This window comes from Lathyrus oleraceus, chromosome 7 (genome assembly GCF_024323335.1).
Source record: "Lathyrus oleraceus cultivar Zhongwan6 chromosome 7, CAAS_Psat_ZW6_1.0, whole genome shotgun sequence".
NCBI classification, from domain to species: domain Eukaryota; kingdom Viridiplantae; phylum Streptophyta; class Magnoliopsida; order Fabales; family Fabaceae; genus Lathyrus; species Lathyrus oleraceus.
The window spans coordinates 236,059,786-236,079,341 of NC_066585.1; the positions used below are offsets into that span (position 1 = coordinate 236,059,786).

The 19,556-nt window shown below is 35.9% G+C and overlaps 1 long non-coding RNA gene across 2 annotated transcripts; it reads left to right on the forward strand.

Annotated features, from left to right (window-relative positions):
* Positions 1–2,173: 2,173 nt before the first annotated feature.
* On the forward strand, positions 2,174–4,167 carry LOC127105510 (uncharacterized). Of its 2 annotated transcripts, XR_007795022.1 has the most exons (3): positions 2,182–2,804; positions 3,159–3,559; positions 3,863–4,167. It is a non-coding gene; the product is annotated as an uncharacterized LOC127105510 (long non-coding RNA). The 2 variants fall into 2 exon arrangements; XR_007795021.1 differs by lacking the exon at positions 3,863–4,167 and having other exon boundaries at positions 2,174–2,804; positions 3,159–3,633.
* Positions 4,168–19,556: the final 15,389 nt, after the last annotated feature.

The following is a 19,556-nucleotide window of genomic DNA, read 5'->3' on the forward strand; positions in this document are numbered from 1 at the left end:
TCTCTTGGTTCTCAAGGTGGACTCCGACTAAATCGTCCTAAAAGGATATGCATGTGGCCCAAAGGAAAGTGTTGTTCGGTACAAGGAATAGTATATCACTATAGGGAACAACCAATATGAAATCAAAGAAGAATGTTATATTTGATCCATGAAGGAATAAACTCTGAACCAAAGAGTAAACAGGCGTATTTGCCAAAAAAGAAGGAATAAAATGTTTGGTACATAGGCAAACATCTCTTGGTTTATAAGGTGGACTCCGACTAAATCGTCCTAAAAGGATACACATGGAATCCAAGGAAAAAATGTATTTTGATCTCAAAAAGATGTTATTGATTGATGAATGGAGAAATAATAAATAAGGTAACACACGGAGAATCTGAATCCTCGTGCCTACATATTCTCACCGTGCAATGAGAAAGTCAGATCTTTTGTTGTTAAGCCTACGACAGAACAGAGACGGAAAGATTGAATTGATAAGAAGTGATGAAGAGTATAGCTTGCACCAAAAGACAATGGTGGCCTAGGAACCCATAAGGCAAATGAACTCTGAACCAAAGAGTAAACAGGCAAACCAAAAAGTAAGGGGCCTAAGGCATGGTATCACTCTATTGGAATGACCAAAAACAAAGATAATTAAATGTCTAGCCATAATCCAAACAACTCTTGGTTCACAAGGTGGACTCCGATTAAATCATCCTAAAAGGATAAGTATGGAACCCAAATGAGAATGATGTCAGGTACAAGGAACAATATATCACTGTAGAGAGAACAAGCAATTTGAAACCAAAGAATGATATATTGAATCCATGAAGGAATAAACTCTGAACTGAAGAGTAAAGGTAAACCAACAAGTGAGGGGTCTAAGGCGTGGTATCAATGTATTGGAATGACCAAAAATAAAGGAATTAAGTGTTTGGCAATAAGCCAAACATCTATTGGCTCAAAGGTGGACTCCGATTAAATCTTCCTAAAAGGATATGCATGGAATCCAAAGGGATAAGGTTTTTGGTTCCAAAAATCCAGGAAATCAGTGACGACGGATGTTAATGATTGATGAACGAGATATAATAAATAAATTTTCTCGCGAAGAATCTGAATCCTCGTGCCCACGTATTCTCACTGTGCAATGAGAAAGTCAGAGATTTCGTAGTTCAGCCCACTGCGATTGGAACAAAGACAGTAAGAGACTAAGGCAAGAGAAATGATTTATGATAATGCAAGATGAAGAAGACTTGGCGGTTATTTGATATAAACCACACTAAAGTCTATGAGTAAAGGTGAATACGACGAGCAACTGGGTCATTCGTCTCGTACCCAAAGATATTCAGAATGAGTTATTAGAATTCTCCACTCTCATTTATTCTTTACTACTTAAGGCTCGTGCCATGTGATTCTCATCATAACTTTCAAGTTGCTGAAGAAGAATCCTTGCTGCTTCTCATGATGATGAAGACTTTATCAATCATTTGATTCGAATTCCACTAAAGTCTATGAACAAAGGCGAATACCTTGAGCAACTAGGTCATTCATCCCGTACCCAAGGATACCCTAGACAAGGATATGAATTCTCCACTCTCGTCATTATCTGTTACTTAAGGCTCATGTCACACAATTTGAATCTTGACTGACAAGCTCTTAATGAAACACCTTTGATATGCTTTGTATAATCCACTACTTGATTTGTCTGGGATTAGAATTAGTTGGTAATCATGTACATCCTAATCTAAAGGTTAATAAAATGATATTTACAAACCCTAAGCTAAGGGATCATGCAAAGATTATGATCAAATTAATCATCAATCATCAAAAATCACATGAAAAACAAATGATTAAAAGATCAATTAATCTAAATCAAGCAATAAGCTAAGGGAACATGAAATTCTATGACTAACCCCTAAGGTTAAAATAGTCAATCGCATGGGTGATCCATTAAGGAATTAATTCTAAAATTAAAAACTATTTAAAATCAATTATTCTAATTATATCTAATTTCCTAACTAAAATAATTAATCCTAACACAATTAATATCCTAATTCTAATTAAACTCTAAAATCCTAATTAAACTAATCAATTTATCCCTAATTAAAAGTTCTCTAATCCATTAGTCTAATATCTAATTATAACTTAATCAAAATCTAAAATTTCTATTTAAACATTAATTTCTAATTATCAAGATACCCTAATCAAGAGATCTAATTTAGCCTAATCAAAATTGTAACGAACATCCAGACGTGTGGGCCTTATGGGCAAGGCCCGCTGGAATGTGCTTCAGCTCAGGGGATGTAGAAGCAATGTTATGGTGATAATGCAGCAATTCATGCCTAGGCCCAAGCTTAATAAGGCAAATGGATTACATTCAGGATTCAATTCAAACAAGCTTCACCGTGTTCTAAACAACTCTCTCCACCGGGTAACTCTGGTTGTCGCCTCTGTTGCGCCGGAAATCGCCTCTGGCGGCGGAGGAGGTTCAAACACTCCAAATTACACCTTATCTTCTTCATGTCTCTCTGCTCTGCCTAAACCCTAACTTAATTTCTTTTAATTCTACGCTGAACATCCAAATCGAAGCTTACCATGGATGAACCCTAAATTTCAAACCTTGCAATTGAATGCCATGGAATAATGATCTGGAGTCCAAACCACAGGGTTTGGTTCCTTATACAAAGGTTTACATCATAGTATAGAGGAACGACCAGGGAGAATGATGTTCACCAACCTTCAAAGAAGAGACATGCTTTGGTGTTTGTTGAAACCGGCGAAGAAGACACACCTCAAGAAAATACCAGAGAAGGAAGAATATTCAGGTAACTTAATCCAAATTCTTGCGTTGCATTCAATTCCTCTTCTTCTACCTCTTTTGTAGATCGTAGTAGCCAGTGTGTAACTGTCGCTTGCTGTTTGAGAATGCACGAAGAGAAGAGAGGAGAGTAAGGGTGAGATTAGCTCATTGTGAGAGTGAGGGTGAGATGAAATCAGAGTGATGGAGAATCTGAGATGAACTCAGAGTGATGGCGAATCTGAGATGAACTCAGAGTGATAGAAATGATTTCTAAAGTATGAATCTGTAATTATTAACTCTGACAAACGATGATGATTGAGAGAGAGAACCATGGAGAGATGAATGATTCTTGGATTTCTCTGATTTGTGATGAATGCAGACAGATTGAAGAATTCGTCTTCTGCAGTTCCCACGAAGGACGAAAAAAGAGAGAGAACGAGAAATTATGACTTCAGAAAACCAGCACCTCTCGATCTGTGAGTGAAGATGTATTTATAGAATTTTTCGTTCTTCCCATTTCTGTTAGAGATGCAGATCAAATTCATCTGAAATTCAATAGGTCAGTTAGAAATTAACTTTCTGTTAATTCCCATTTCAGTTAGCTTTCAAAACCTTCTTTCTGTGTGATATTTCTTCTTCTCTTTGCATGTGATTGAGAGGGGTGCAGTGAAGAGTGAGTTTCTAAGCTTTGTGATCTCTGAAGTGTCAAACGTATGAAGAATTTGTGTATTCTCTAAGATTCTGTTTGGAGATTTTTATGAACTCCCTAATCTGAAGCATGTATGCATTCTTTTATAAGACTCAAAAATCTGTTATGAAATTTTACTGAAATGAAATCGAAATTCAAATGCAAATTATCCTGTTAGTTACAAATGAAACAGTTTGTCAGAAAATCAAATTACAATGAAATAATTAGTGAAATACATTAGGTAGTTATCTATTTTTTTAAAATGAATTTGGAGTTAATTGTCAGTGAATTTGAGGTTAGTCTGAAAGTGAATTTGAGAGTCATTTGACAGTGAAACTGAAGTTTATTTTGGAGTTATTTGTTTATTCTGAAATATTTTGCATACTGCTTAGCAGGGAATGTAGCTGGTGTTGATTCCTTCATTTGTCAAATATTGATCCTGATATCTGTCATAGCAGGAATGCGATCATAGTGTTAACTTTTTCTTTTTGTGCTTAGTTTTGGATGAAATCACATGGTGAGCTTATCTTGTCCGTGTGGATGTGTGGTTGAATACTAGTGTTTAGGAACTTGGATTAGGAATTAGAACTTAGGTCACATGGTAGTTTATACTTGTGCTTGGATTTATTCATTTGTAATGTATTTACATGGATTATGTACGTGAACCTTTAATGAATAAAAGTTGAATTTTGAATGAAAATGGAAAGTTAAATTGCATTGAAGACATTTGATATGTATGGAAAGTTTGAATGAAATCGCATTAAATGGATTTTGTAATTTCATGGAAAGTGTATGAATATAAATGGGAAGTATTCATGAATGGAAAGCATATATGGATTGGATTATGGAAAAATGTTTGAAAATTGAATTTGAATTGAATGCACCAAAAAAATGGAAAAAAGGGATTAATGGTTAACGAAGTTGAATGCTTGCTAACCAAAATGCAAATTGGACCAAATGTAAATGATCAATGATGCCAAAATCAAACGGAATTTTGAATGGATGGTTGACTTTGGTCAATTTGGTTGACCAAAAAGTCAATAGTTGACCAAAGCCAACACTGGATTTTGAAACTGTAAACAAGACATGGTTTATGACACAATGATTAATGCTCAAGCCATAAAGCATGAATCAATGGAACCAAACCATGAATGGATCTATCATCTTTGACCATCTGCATTACATGAATGAAGTGAAATTAAGACATATGGACCTATGCATTTGCAAATACCAAAAGACTTAAGTCAATGGCCTAGGTAATGTTAAATATGATGCACATATGGATGCTTGAGCTAAGAATTGAATCATTTGATGTCTCAACCATGTAGTCATGTAGATTTGATGATGGATGATGCATGACATGATAGTCAAACTTCTCTCCCCGGTGAATTAGGTTTTCCAATAGCACAAGATGAAAAGTCAAGCTACAAGGAACATTAGGACCACATATTCCCTAATTAGGGTTTCCTGAGGCATACCCTTCAATCAAATTCTTTGAATCGATCAAGATGATTCATAAGTAAATCTCCAATGTATGAGCCCTCAATTAGGGTTTAGGTAGTCAATACAAGGCCCAAAGCGTATCCACAAGGTGCCATAACCATATCATCAAGAATTAGGGTTTGAATCCCTTGAGGAGTGCCATGATAAAGTATTCTTGAATCCACATATCAAAGATAAGGAAAATTAGGGTTTCACTTCCCGTATGATTAGATGAAGTGCCAAGTCATCATTTTAGATTCGATCCACACACAAACCCTAGCTTTGCAAGTCGTAGAGATTTGAATCTATAGTGATCAACTATCAAGTATCAATGAATGAATGATGCACATAAATGAAACATGAATATGTGCAGATGGATCTCAAGTCAAAGATTGAGTGGAAAAATGAAAAAGGTAGGGCAAATTTTGGGGTTTGACAGTTGCCCCTATTTAATATTCTTAAACCTGAATGTGCAAATTGCGAGAGCTTTTCAGGTATTCGAGGTAGAAGAGGATTAAATACCAAAGTATCCGAAAATTTTCCCGTTGAGAATGAATGTAATGCAACAGGAGTTTTGTGATTTGCCAAGCAAAGATTGGGCTTTGGGCGTGCCAATAAGAACTGGACTTTTGACATGCCAATTAAGAATTATACTTTTGGCTTTTCTTGTTTACAAGGATTCATGCTAGGTTATATGAATGATATGCATGAGCAAAAGGACATGATTTATGCAAGATAATGATTTGCATAATGGTTACACCAGATGCTCATATGGAGGGTGATGGGAATTTTGGGCTAGGATAAGGGTCATACAAACGCGATTCTTTGACACATACTTCAATGGTTGTCGCACCTCTGAACTTGATCTGAAACACGGAGAGAGCTTGTACCTTCGTAGTTAACCTCTACCTCAGTATGTTAGGTATCTGCATGAATTGCCCCAGTTACAAGCTAAGAAGCAGTCTTATCATTTGAAGATCTCAAACTGGCTGGCCCCAGCGTCTTGAAACTGTATCCTCTTGATTAACCATTTTTGTGAGTGATTGACTTCTCGTGCTCTTGGGGGTGGCGTGCCCCAATATGATCCTTGAAGAAACTTTTCCCCTGTCTGGATGATTTAGAGAAATTTGTTGAATCTCGATGTGATTGCCCCATATTGACTGTATTATGAAGAGATATGTGCTTTGGGATATCAGAAGAAATGTTCAACCTTCCCATCATGTAAACTTTCTTGACGTCAAGTGCCTGTTCACAAGTTAGAATGCTCATTTTGAAAATGATAATTGTAATGTCATGCTCATGCAAGTTTTGAAACTCACGTATGTTCACTAAGATTATGACATATAGTGAATGAATCACCAATTAGAATGCCATATCAGTATTAATGCAAATGACAAGCAAATCTTTGGGAGTCAGCGTTGATGCGATCTTACCATAATATGCTTTCGAAATAAACCATACTTCAATTAGGTCTTTTGAGGGTTGTAATGTAGTCTGGTTCACGATTTCAGAAAGAAAGGATATAGGGCTCAAGACCTATTCTAACCCACCCGTTCTCCGTGATGTTCTCTAGTCCTATGTTCAATTAGCTTGAAACAAGCATCCATCTTTCATAAAAGGATTTTGAAATTATGGTTATGAAACCCAATGAAAATTTAGAGCGACAATCACTCACCTTCTATTTTTGTTTGCAACCACATATTTGCTCTTGCTGAGGATTTTTTTTCATTGATCCTCTTTTTGTCTTTTGTTTTGCGTTCCCTTATTTTGCATGGACTTGTCGTTTGGGTTTGCAGTCCACCGGGATGCCCTAACTTTTGCCTAAGTCAATCTTGTTTTCAAGCTTTTGACTTAGCGAGCTTTTGATTTTCCTTTGATTTTTTTCACTCCTATTCATTTTTTTGTGTGTTTAGAGCAAATCATGTGACAATTGCTTGCTTGATTTGTTGCAAGGATCCTGACTGTCTCACTCCTTTTGTAGATAAGGGATAACCATTGTGAATTTGTGATTCCATCCTCTTGTGAGAGATACAATATGATTGATCACTCGATGGGATATTCTCCTTCTGAATTTTGAACGCAAGGTCAAACTAACTGAACACTACCCCGTCCCCGGTTAAAATAGAGGGTTTTATATGTGTCACGATGAGAATCAGTGACCAAGCTATTTGATTAGCTTGACTCGCAAAACATTGATATCACCACTGATTTTTTTTACAAGGGAAGGGGGAAAAGATTCAAAATAAACCCAAAAATAAACATGCATAGCAAATAGTAAAACTAGAAGCAAGGCAAGTAGACATCAAAGGTACGAGGGTCGATTATGCAAAGGGAAAATATTAACACCCTAAACATATGTAGTACTCTACAGGAACCTTTTGAGTTCATCTATGTTTTAGTTTAAAAATTCTTTGCATTTTTGAATGGGAAAATAAAAAGGGTAAAAAATGTTTTGGAAAGTGTTACTTGACTAAAGGTAAGTCAAAGTTTGAGTTTGACATGCTTCATGTGTACTAAAGCATTTGAAAGTGTAATTGAAAACTCCATTGACTAAAAGTAAGTCAAGGTGTGTGTTTGAAATGCCTCATGTGTATCAAAGCATTTTTAAAAATGTAATTGAAAGTCCATTGACTAAAAGTAAGTCAAGGTTTGTGTGGGTGTTTTAGCTTGAAAAAGGGTAGAGTTTGGTTAAGGGTAAATGCATGAATGGACAAACAAATTCAACAAACAAACAAATATCACATGACTAGGAAGTAAACATAAGATCCTTTCCCTTGGATTTATATACATAAATATACATAAATTGGTAAGACATGAAGAAGCTACTTACTTGTTTTTGAGGCATAATGAACATAAACAAGACACGACAAAGGGTTACATAACACCACAAGAGATAACACATGAGCAAGTATGAGATACATGTTCAACATTATGGAAGTTTATCAAGGAAATACTTGAATGAAATGATAAACAATTACATGACATGAATATAACATCACAAATTGAGATAGAATACAAGTGGAGTATTACAAGACATGATTAAACAAGTGTATATTCAAGGTGACTTATGAGTAAAGTACAAAGCAAAACCCTAAATGGGGAGGCATCATTGTGAAGCAAAGACATGTGGGAGACAAGTTAAGTCCTAAGTCCTACCAAGGTATAAACATGTTTACATTTAGGCAACTATGAATGCTTGAATAATCAAGATATAAACAAACAAACCATAGATTAATTCAAAGACATGAAGAGGAACAAACTCAAGTGGAAGTTTTAGTCATGCATGAAGGTGTTCTTGCAAATTTCTTAACCAAAACCCTAATCTCAAGATTGTTTAATCAACATACTTTTCAAGTTTAAGTCATTTTAATCATGGTATGGAAGTCAACAAGTCAAGACACATGTTATAAACAGAGAACAAGGCCTAAACACAACACAACAAAATTATACAAACATTTAAGGTCCATTAGGTTAAGGAAAACATCAAAAGAAAGTCATTTGAAATGCATAAAACACTTAAAAAGGACCAATTTTCAACCTACTAAAAATACATGGAATAAATATTATTTTTGGTATTTTTTTGTGGAATCATAAAATGGGGAGGAGAAATAAGAAGTATGAAAAATAATGGCTTAAAAAGATTAAAAATACTCATAGAAATAAACATTTGAAGTTGCGAAAAAGATAAGAAAAATAAATTTGGTAAAAGAAAAATAATAAAAGGTCTGGGGCGAGGGGGATTCAAACCCCATACCTGAGGCTCACAAGCACACTCCAAACACATGCTTCATCCACTACGGTGTAATGCCCAAGTAATGGACTAACTGGTTGTGCAAATCTATATACCAAATTAACATTTAAAAATTAAAAATGGTGTCACCTATTTCCTTCTTCCTCATTCACGATTTTTCTTTTTTTTTTTCATTTTTTCTTCCAAACTTCCAACACTTATAACTCCTTCATTTTTCAATGAAAATCAAAGTTGTAAAAACCAAACTTGCTCATTTTTTCACAAGGAACACAATGGTATAATTTTAATAAGCTGAAACTAAAATAATAATGCACACAAAGCTCAAAACCAGTCATAAACCATAACTATTCAACTATCAACAACTTCCAACACAAGCATGATAAAGTGCAAACAGTTGAAGGAACACGATCAATATATTAATGTCTATATTTTCACTTTAGAAATCTAGCAGTAATGATGTATGTATGATGAGTTTCAAAGTGCAAGAATCCTTACCTATTGAAGGAAGGTACAATGCCTCTTTTCAAACTTCCAGAAGCAAGATAATGATCCCCTTAGCTTTGTTGAACCTCAAGGAGAGCGTTTGAATGTTTGGTTTGTTGTGCAACTGCTCCAAAGTTTTTGTCTGAATATTCTCGCAAGTGACGATAATGAGGTTTGAAAAGTGATGATATTGATGTTACAAAACATGTTAAAGTGTTTATACAACTTCTAATGGATGTTTAGAAGATGTCTGAATGGTTAGTTGAGTGAAATTTCAACAGAAATGGAACTTGGGATTTTGAGGTAGAGAGAATTTGCTACAAAGGTGTTATTATGCAAGTTCTGGTGTGTGATGATTTGAGGCTTGGCTCTCTATTTATATAGACTCCACATGGTCTAAGTAACTTGTTGAAATCAAGTTTGGTTCATATGGAATAGTAGTTTGATCATTTGGCATAAAAGACAAAAATTGATCATGATGAAATGTGGGGTGAAAAGAGGAGATAAGTCATGCTTTTCTGACTTCTAGAGGTTTCTTTTATCCTCTAAAGATTTCTTATGATCTATAGAAAACAATTTGGAAGCTCCAAGGAAGAGTTGTTGGAAGTTTCCCTTTATGAAAATGGAATGGAGCTTTATGCAAACCTTTCCAAATATGGTATCAAATTTTGGTTAATGGCTCAATTCATTGTGTAATAAAAGTAAGGACTTCTATAACTTTCTGATTAAAGTGTGATTGAGAAGCAAATTAGTATGCAAATAAAGATTATGTAGCATTGGCATGGATTTGCACAAGGACTTGCTATGAAGAATGACCTAAATTTTAGTTTTGGAAGGCTATGCTCATCTTTTCGAAACTCAAAGCTCAAGTGTATTAAATTTGTTATCTTGTAATTTTTAGAAAGCTAGAAACATCCTCTACAACTTTCATGTTTTAAGTTTTCCTTGAATAAGTTTGGATCTTGGTGAAAAATATTGCATAAAGTTAGTCATTTGACTAGGTCAGCATACTGAAAAATTTCACCAAGTGTTTGATCACTTTAAAAGCAAAAAAACCCTCTACTTCATGGCCCCATATCTCCTTATCCATGCCTTTTTAGGGGTTTCATCTCCTAGGAAAAAGTTTAAGTATAAATCAATACATTTAATTTGATCATTGGAGCAAAGAAATTGGTGGCTTGGATCACAAGTTACTGCCTTTGAAAGTTGGTACTTGGACATGATTTTTAGGGACTTTTAGTGAAAATTCCAAATTCTCCATCTTTGCCCCTTTTGCAAGTAATCTTGGTTTTCTTGATTAAACTTGATCAAATGGATTCATTGATCATATTCTCATGATCCTTGACTTGAAAAGTATATAGTTGACCAAAAAACTTAAAAGTCAAACTTTGACTTTAGGCATTTGTTGACTTTTCATCAGTTGTGTTCATAACTTTCATCTGCTCATGAACCTAACTTCTTGAGCCATTTGAATTATATGAGTGGGTTATGAGGACACATTTGAGTACCTTGGATCATACCTCAAGCCATAGGATCATGCTTTGGTCAAAGAGTCAACATTAAGCTGACTTTGACAAAAAAAACTAATTTGGAGTGCCAGATGAATTATGGCTTGATCAACTTGAATTGAGGTGAGTACAAACTTTGATTGTTGATGAAGGGATAATCTTGATCACCTTGAGATATTTATGATCACACTAAGCCTTGATTGATCCATCCCTTGAACTTCTTGATGCCAAAACCCTAACTTGCAAACAAAGCAAAGCAAGACTTATATTTTTTTGTATTTTTGTGGGGTTATAAAAGCATAAGGATATACACAAAAGTATTTGATGAACTTAACGTTATGCAAATGATACAAATCGGAAGGGATATTAGGGGTGAAATTTAGGGTATTACAGCTTTCCCTATTTAAGTTTCCTCCATCCGGAGATATGAAGGTTGAAATCTTCGTCTCGACGAGATTGGAGAGACTTAAATATTAAAATGCATAATTTTTTACCCTAAGATACCATAATGATGCTTATGATATGATGTGAATACAAGACTCTGAATTCTGTGGGTAATGATGCCACATGAGACACACTAGAAACCAAGTAGAGAGAAGAGGGACTAACACCGGGGAATAACACCATGCCACGAATGGGTTTCAATTTCTTCTTTAATCAAGTCTTCCATTTGAAAAAGGTAAATAAACTTCAACAAACGATTCGGGTTGTATGCCACGAACGGGTCTCAATTTCTTCTTTAATCAAGACTTCCTCTTGAAAAGGGAAAATGAACTCTAACAAACTTCTTTGACGAGAATTTTTCGGAGAGATAAGCATATGTTGATAACCTCAATGGGGAAATGCGTAATTATCTTCCACAAACTTCAATGATAGAATTTTCCGGAGAGATGACCATTTAATGAAAGACCATACTAGTGTTAGACAAACTTCTTGAAAAAGAGAATGCCATTTGTCATCCAAAATGAAACAAGCTTCTCAAATAAAGAGGACCCCCACTTGTTGCAGAGTAATAAACTTCAAAATAAAATTCTCTGACGGGAATTTTTCGGAGAGATAACCATTTGATGGAAGAATAAGGAAGTTGATATGTGTGCTAACTTCACTGGGAAGAGACACACTTCTCGGAAAAGAAACTGCCATTTGTCATTCGAAACAAAATTCGGGAACAAAACAAGCTTCTCAAATAAAGAGACTGCCACTTGTTGTTAGGTATGGGTTTCAAAGGGAGTGTTACAAGAACACTGCCGAGGAACCAAATTCGTCTTTGATGGGGAACCATAAACAAGTTTTTCACGGGGGATCAAAGTATTTGGAGGTACAAAATAAATGTACCATCAATCTAGGTTTTTACAGCCTAGAGAGATTCAATATCAGACCTGTCAAAGATCAGGTTTAATCCAGGAATAAGCTGGAGAGGGATAGTCAAACAAGACTCTTCTTAGTGAGGAATGATCTCAAACTTGGGATTCATCCTATCCAAGTATAGAAAGGAGAGCTAAAGCAAAATCTTCCACGAGGAATAAACTCAGTGGGGATTTAGAAAAGGTATACACTTTCTACTTAAGGTCGATGACTCTACTGAATAGACGAAATATATATCACTTAGGGGATAAACGCAACCAAGTTAAGTAAAGCAACACATGGGATACAATATGAATATGAATTATGAATTATGAATTTAATTACGCATGATGTATATGCATATGTGAATGCATGTTATGTTTATGCTGACAAAACATGCAATAGTAGCTGAACTGGAGATGAAATAAACATCTCAGTACAAATGAACACTCGACTAATCTCAACAGGATAGAAACCTCACTTGAGATAAAACAAGAAGTCATCAATGGAGTAAAGTTTGCCTTTAAGCCCAATATTCTCTAGGGATACTAACATAATGGTGCCAAATGGAGGGAAGGTCTCCTAAAGAAGCAAGAATTATCCACTGCTGCAATTCCATTGGGGAATAAAGACATTATTTTAAGAAAGCACTGAGCTCCGTACATCAGGATCCAACCTTTACGCGATTACTGTTGACATTCCTTATTGTGTTCATAAATTAAAATAAACACACACACACACTTCTTAAAAGCAAGAACAAAATATTTTAAACTTTTTGTTTCAAGAATTTCTCATCAAAAGTAAAAAAAAAAGTCATTTTGCAAGAAGAAAGTAAAATAAAAGTTGCAAACAAATGGATAAAGTCTCGAATTTTATTAAAGGAATGATAGTCCGCAAATGGTGGGACTCCATAGATCATTTACAAAGATGAAAAATGGTAAATATAATAAAATTCTACATTAAAATACAATGGCCACTATTCTTCCTATCAACTTTGAAATCCATTGTGTTCGAGCTTCTGGAGAGAGTATTTTGATTGAGAAAACCTTGATGGGCGACGTTGCTTTAAGTTGTCAAGTCTGGTCTGATGCAGTTACTTGCCATAATCCCTAACTTTTTCCTAGATTTCCCTTTGCGGGTGTCAATCTACCGGATAACCATTTTCTGTTTACGTCTCTAACTTTTTCCTGGACCTCCCTTTTAGGTTTTCGTCCACCGAGATGCTTTTTTTTTGCCTAAGCTGCCCTTTCGGGTTTTCAACTTAGCAAGCTGTTCTTTTATTTTTTTAGGCGAAGTATTTACTAACTGCATCATCATTCATAGGACGAATGAGCTCCTCACCATCCATGATCGTAAGGATTAAAGCACCGCCAGAGAAGGCTCTCTTAACAACATATGGTCCTTCATAATTAGGAGTCCACTATCCCCTAGAATCCGTAATGAAAAACAATATCTTCTTGAGTACGAGGTCGCCTTCTCTGAACACACGACGTCGAACCTTCTTATCAAAAGTTTTCTTCATCCTTTGTTGATACAATTTACCATGGCATAAAGTCGTCATCCTCTTTTCTTCAATTAAATTCAACTGGTCAAATCTACTCTGACATCATTCAGCCTTAGACAATTTTGCTTCCATCAAGGCTCTCATTGACGGGATCTCAACCTCCACGGGGAGCACTTCTTCCATGCCATATAAAAGAGAGAAAAGGGTTTCCCCAGTTGAAGTGCGAACAGATGTACGATACCCATGTGGAACAAAAAGGAGCATCTCATGCCAGTCCTTGTAAGTCACAACCATTTTCGGGATGATCTTCTTTATATTCTTATTCGCAGCTTCAACGATCTCATTTATCTTGGATCTGTAAGGATATGAGGTATGGTGTTCAATCTTGAATTCTACACACATTTATTTCATCATCTTGTTATTCAAGTTTGATCCATTATCAGTAATGATCTTACTTGGAATACCATAATGGCAGATTAGCTGATTCTTGATAAATCGGACCACCACTTGCTTGGATACATTGGCATACAGTGTAACTTCGACCCACTTGGTAAAGTAATCGATGGCCACTAGAATGAAATGATGTTCGTTTGAAGCTTTAGGTTCTATCATACTAATCATGTAAATTCCCCACATAGAGAAAGGCCAAGGAGAGGAGATAATGTTGAGAAGAGTTGGAGGCACATGAATCTTATCCGCATAAACCTAACATTTATTGAACTTCTTCACATATCTGTAGCTGTCAGATTCCATTGTTATCCAATAGTAACCTTCTCTTAACATACTTTTATCCATTGCATGTTAATTGGCATGGGTACCAAAGGATCTTTCATAAGTTTCCGTCATCGGCATGTCTGCTTCGTGTCTATCCACGCATCTGAGCAAGACCATGTCAAAGTTTCTCTTGTAAAACACATCTTCATTCAGAAAGAAGGTACCAACCAACCTTCTAAGAGTCTTCTTATCTTTGTTTGATGCCCCAAGTGGGTACTCTTGCCTTTGAATAAAGCATTTAATATCATGATACCATGGTTTGTCATCAATGACCTCTTTTGTAGCAAACATATGAGCAGGTATGTCAAAGTGCATAACATTTATTGTGGGCACATCATTCCACCGGTTCACAATAATCATGGAGGATAAAGTTTCCAGGGCATTTGCTATCTGATTCTCCTCATGAGGTATATGATGAAATTCAATTTGGTTGAATAAAGTTGACAACCTCCTTGCATAATCTTTGTAAGGAATCAAACCAGGATGACGGGTTTCCCATTCTCCTTTGATCTGATTAATCACCAAAGCTGAATCTCCATATACATCTAGAATTTTGATTCTCAAGTCGATAGCCTCTTCAAGACCCATAATGAACGCTTCATACTCTGCTACGCTGTTCGTACAAGTGAATGTCAATCTTGCGGTAAATGAAATATGAGAACCTTGAGGAGCGACAATGACTGCCCCAATTCCATTTCTATAAGCATTAGTAGCTTCATCAAATATCAAGCCCTAATGGGATTCTAGATCTGGCCCTTCACTTGGCAACGGTTCATCACAACTTTTGCTTTTAAGTACATTACATCCTCATCAAGGAAGTCAAATTGAATGGATTGATAGTTGTCAATTGGCTGGTGATCTAAATGGTCAGGAGAGATACTTCCTTTTATTGCCTTCTGGGTATGGTACTCAATATTGTATTCTAACAACAACATCTGCCAACGAGCAATTCTTCTAATTAAAGCAGGCTTTTCAAAGATGTACTTGATTGGATCCATTTTGGAGATTAACCAAGTAGTATGATTGAACATATATTGGCGGGCAGCCCAAGCTAAAGCACAACAAGTCTTTTCGAGCATAGAGTATCGAGACTCACAATTTGTGAATTTCTTACTCAAATAGTAAATGGCATGCTCCTTTATTCTAGTTTCATCTTGTTGACCGAGCATACAACCCATGGAATATTCTAATATGGTCAAATACATAATCAAGGGTCTTCCTTCCACTGGATTAATCAGAATAGGAGGCTCCAACAGGTACTCCTTGATACTATTAAAATCTTTCTGGCAGTCTTCAGTCCACACACAACCTTGATCTTTATGAAGAAGCTTGAAAATTGGCCCACAAGTAGCAGTCGTGTGAGATATAAATCGGGAGATGTAATTCAAACGTCCGAGGAATCCTCTGACTTGTTTCTCTGTTTTAGGTGCATGCATTTCTTGAATGGCTATGACTTTATTAGGGTCCACCTCAATACCTTGTTGACTGGTGATGAAGCCTATGAGCTTTCTTGAACGGACACCGAAAGTACATTTGTTGGGATTTAGACGGAGTTTGTACTTCTTCAGACGTTGAAATAGCTTTAATAAATACTTAACATGCTCTTCTTCATTCTTGGACTTAGCAACCATGTCGTCCATATATACCTTAATTTCCTTGTGCATCATGTCATGAAAGAGCGTTGACATGGCTTGTTGATTGGTTGCACCAACATTCTTCAAACCGAAAGGCATCACTTTGTAGCAGAATGTTCCCCAAGGTGTAATAAATGATGTTTTCTCCCTATCTTCGGGCGTCATTCTGATCTGATTGTAGCAAGAGAATTCATCCATGAAAGAAAAGACCTTTTATTTGGCAGTGTTGTCGACCAACATATCAATATGAGGCAAAGGGAAATCATCCTTTGGACTGGCCTTGTTCAAATCTCTGTAGTCGACACACATTCGAACTTGACCATCTTTCTTTGGAACGAGCACTATGTTGGCCAACCATTGAGGATACTCGGATGTAACAAGAAAACCGACATCAATCTGCTTCTGAACCTTTTCTTTGATCTTAAGAGCCATTTATGGGCGTGTTCTTCTTAATTTCTATTTGACTAGTGGACATTTTGATTTCAACGACAAATGATGCTCCACAATATCATTATCAAGACTTGGCATGTCCTGATAAGACCAAGCAAACACATTTGTCTATTCTCTGAGAAGATCTATCATTCTCTCCTTGACATCTGGGACAAGTGATGCCCCAATCTTGACCTCCTTTCTATCTTCTTTGGAACCCAAGTTAATCACTTTTATTGGCTCTTTGTGAGGCTGAATGGCCTTTTCTTCTTGCTCAAGAATCCAGGATATCTCATATGGAATCTCTTCATCACTTTCTTCTTCTACCTCAAATACGGGGAAATCAAAGTTGGGAAAGGGCATATGATCATTGCTTTCAGTGGGTGTGACATTTATTAATCTGTACACATGATTTATGCTTGTTTTTTTAGGATAAAATAAAAAATGGAATTTGCATGCAGATATTGAAACTGATTTTTTGTTTTGTTTTATTTTAGGTTATCATTTTTTAAAAGTAAAAAAATAAAATAAAATGGAAGACAAAATAAACATTTTTATTAATGATAATGGGAACTTGAAACAAAGCCCAACAAAATACTCTTTCGTCTTGGGCAAAAAGAAAGGATTTTTTTTGAAATAACAACAAAATATTAATTAGAAACATGAACAATTGTAGGAACATCAACAACTATCCAATTTTGGCAGACCATCTCGTGCGTCACGAAGCTTTGTGCATATCTCCGAGATTCTCTTCAATGACAACATTTGTTTCAGGTTGAATAGGGTTGACGAATCCTTCACTTCGGAAAGTCTCTTGAATAGGACGGAGAACCGTGTATTGTTGAACAACCTTTGAAGATGTAGGTGAGAAGCCAAGGCCTTCACGAAATTTGTTTTTAGGGAGACTTACAACTTGTCCCTATCCACCTGCTGAACCATCATTGACTAACTGTCGTGAATCGTTAAAGGAACGAATGGAAGCTCCATTCTCTTGTACATTCTTGTTAGTAATAGATAGAGTCTGAAATTGGGTTCCAACCTCATCCTCGGCATCGACAAAATAAAATGATGATAAGTGACTCACCACTAAAGCTTCTTCTCTACACAATGTGACCAACTTCCCTTCCTTACAAACTGGATCCTCTGGTGAAGAGTTGGAAGGACATCCATTGCCTTATGGATCTACGGGAGACCCAACAAACAACTGTAAGAAGCATGGATGTCCATCACTTAAAAGGTGACTTGAAAGGTACGTGGGCCAATCAGGTGAGAAAACTCCTCCAAGGTAGGCACAAGCTGATAATCTGGAAAGGTAAAGCACTAGTACAATGGATCATAGAACTGAACCAATGTATCAAGAACCCCTTCCCCCATGTTGGTCTTCAAAATAGGCAGAAGTTTCCCATATTTTCCTTTGAAGTCTTCAAAATTAACCACCAGAGATCCTAACTTTCTCAAATTCTCCAATTTTGGACTCTTGAAAGTGTACTTTTGAGTTCTTCTTTTTCCAAAATCCATAGTGAAAAATACCTATGATATTTGCAACAAATGCTTCTAAGTTCCTTGAAGACTTTAATTAATATGATGTTAATGAATACATGAATGTATGAATGCACAAATACGTCAAGATCAACAAACATATGCAAGATGTCAAATACATGGGGTTTATAGGTTCGACTTCACGAGCATGAGGTCATGGGTCTAACTATCCCAACAAGGTAAGTGATAAGGGTTAATCATCAAGACAGGCACCAAGGTTATAAGAAAGTTCCCAGAATCATAATCCCATCTTTCAGATCTTACCGGTTTGGACAACTACTTGTCAACCAATAATATTCTCAAGAGAAACTCATCTGAGTGTAGTATCATGTATCAACTAATTCAGGTTTACACCTTCATAGTCACCACACTACGTCCTAACAAGGCTTAGTAGGGTAAAGGGACACTAAAGTCATCAGCTTCTCGGGATCCCAAGTCAAAGTTAGCAAATGTCTTCATGATTGCTTGTTCAACAAATACTATCCCCAAAGGGGCCTCCACTGATTGGGGGATTCTCAAGTTAGCTTATTCTTGATTACTCCACCCAAGCCAACTTGACTATACCACACTCATATCTCAATATGCACTTAAGTCAGGGTTAGGACTTATCTTAACACAAAGATCACCCAAGCAAATATAAACAAACAAATAATAAAACATAGGTAAAAACAAAATAGGTGTAACCCTTTTGGGGAGTAGTCCTCAGTGAAGTCGTCATTTCTGTTGCGGTGAGAATTGGAGACCAAGCTATTGGAGTAACTTGACTCGCAAAACATTGATATCACCACCGAACTTTTATTTTTCCAAGGGAAGGGGAATATATTCAAAATAAACATGCATATAAAATAGTAAAACTAGAAGCAAAGCAAGTAGAGATCAAAGGTACGGGGGTCGATTATGCAAAGGGAAGGTATTAACACCCTAAGCATATGTAGTACTCTATAGTAACCTTTTGAATTTATCTATGTTTTGGTTTAAAAGTTGTTTTCATTTTTGAATGGGGCAATAAAAAGGGCAAAAAAGTTTTGGAAAGTGTCACTTGACTAAAGGTAAGTCAAAGTTTGAGTTTGAGATGCTTCATGTGTACTAAAGCATTTGAAAGTGTAATTGAAAACTCCATTGACTAAAAGTAAGTCAAGGTGTGTGTTTGAAATGCCTCATGTGTATTAAAGCATTTTTAAAAATGTAATTTAAAGTCCATTGACTAAAATTAAGTCAAGGTTTGTGTGGGTGTTTTAGCTTGAAAAAAGGGTAGAGTTTGGTTAAGGGTAAATGCATGAATGGACAAACAAATTCAACAAACAAACAAATATCACATGACTAGGAAGTAAACATAAGATCCTTTCCCTTGGATTTATATGCATAAATATACATAAATTGGTAAGACATGAAGAAGCTACTTACTTGTTTTTGAGGCATAATGAACATAAACAAGACACGACAAAGGGTTACATAACACCACAAGAGATAGCACATGAGCAAGTATGAGATACATGTTCAACATTATGGAAGTTTATCAAGGAAATACTTGAATGAAATGATAAACAATTGCATGACATGAATATAACATCACAAATTGAGATAGAATACAAGTGGAGTATCACAATACATGACTAAACAAGTGTATGTTCAAGGTGACTT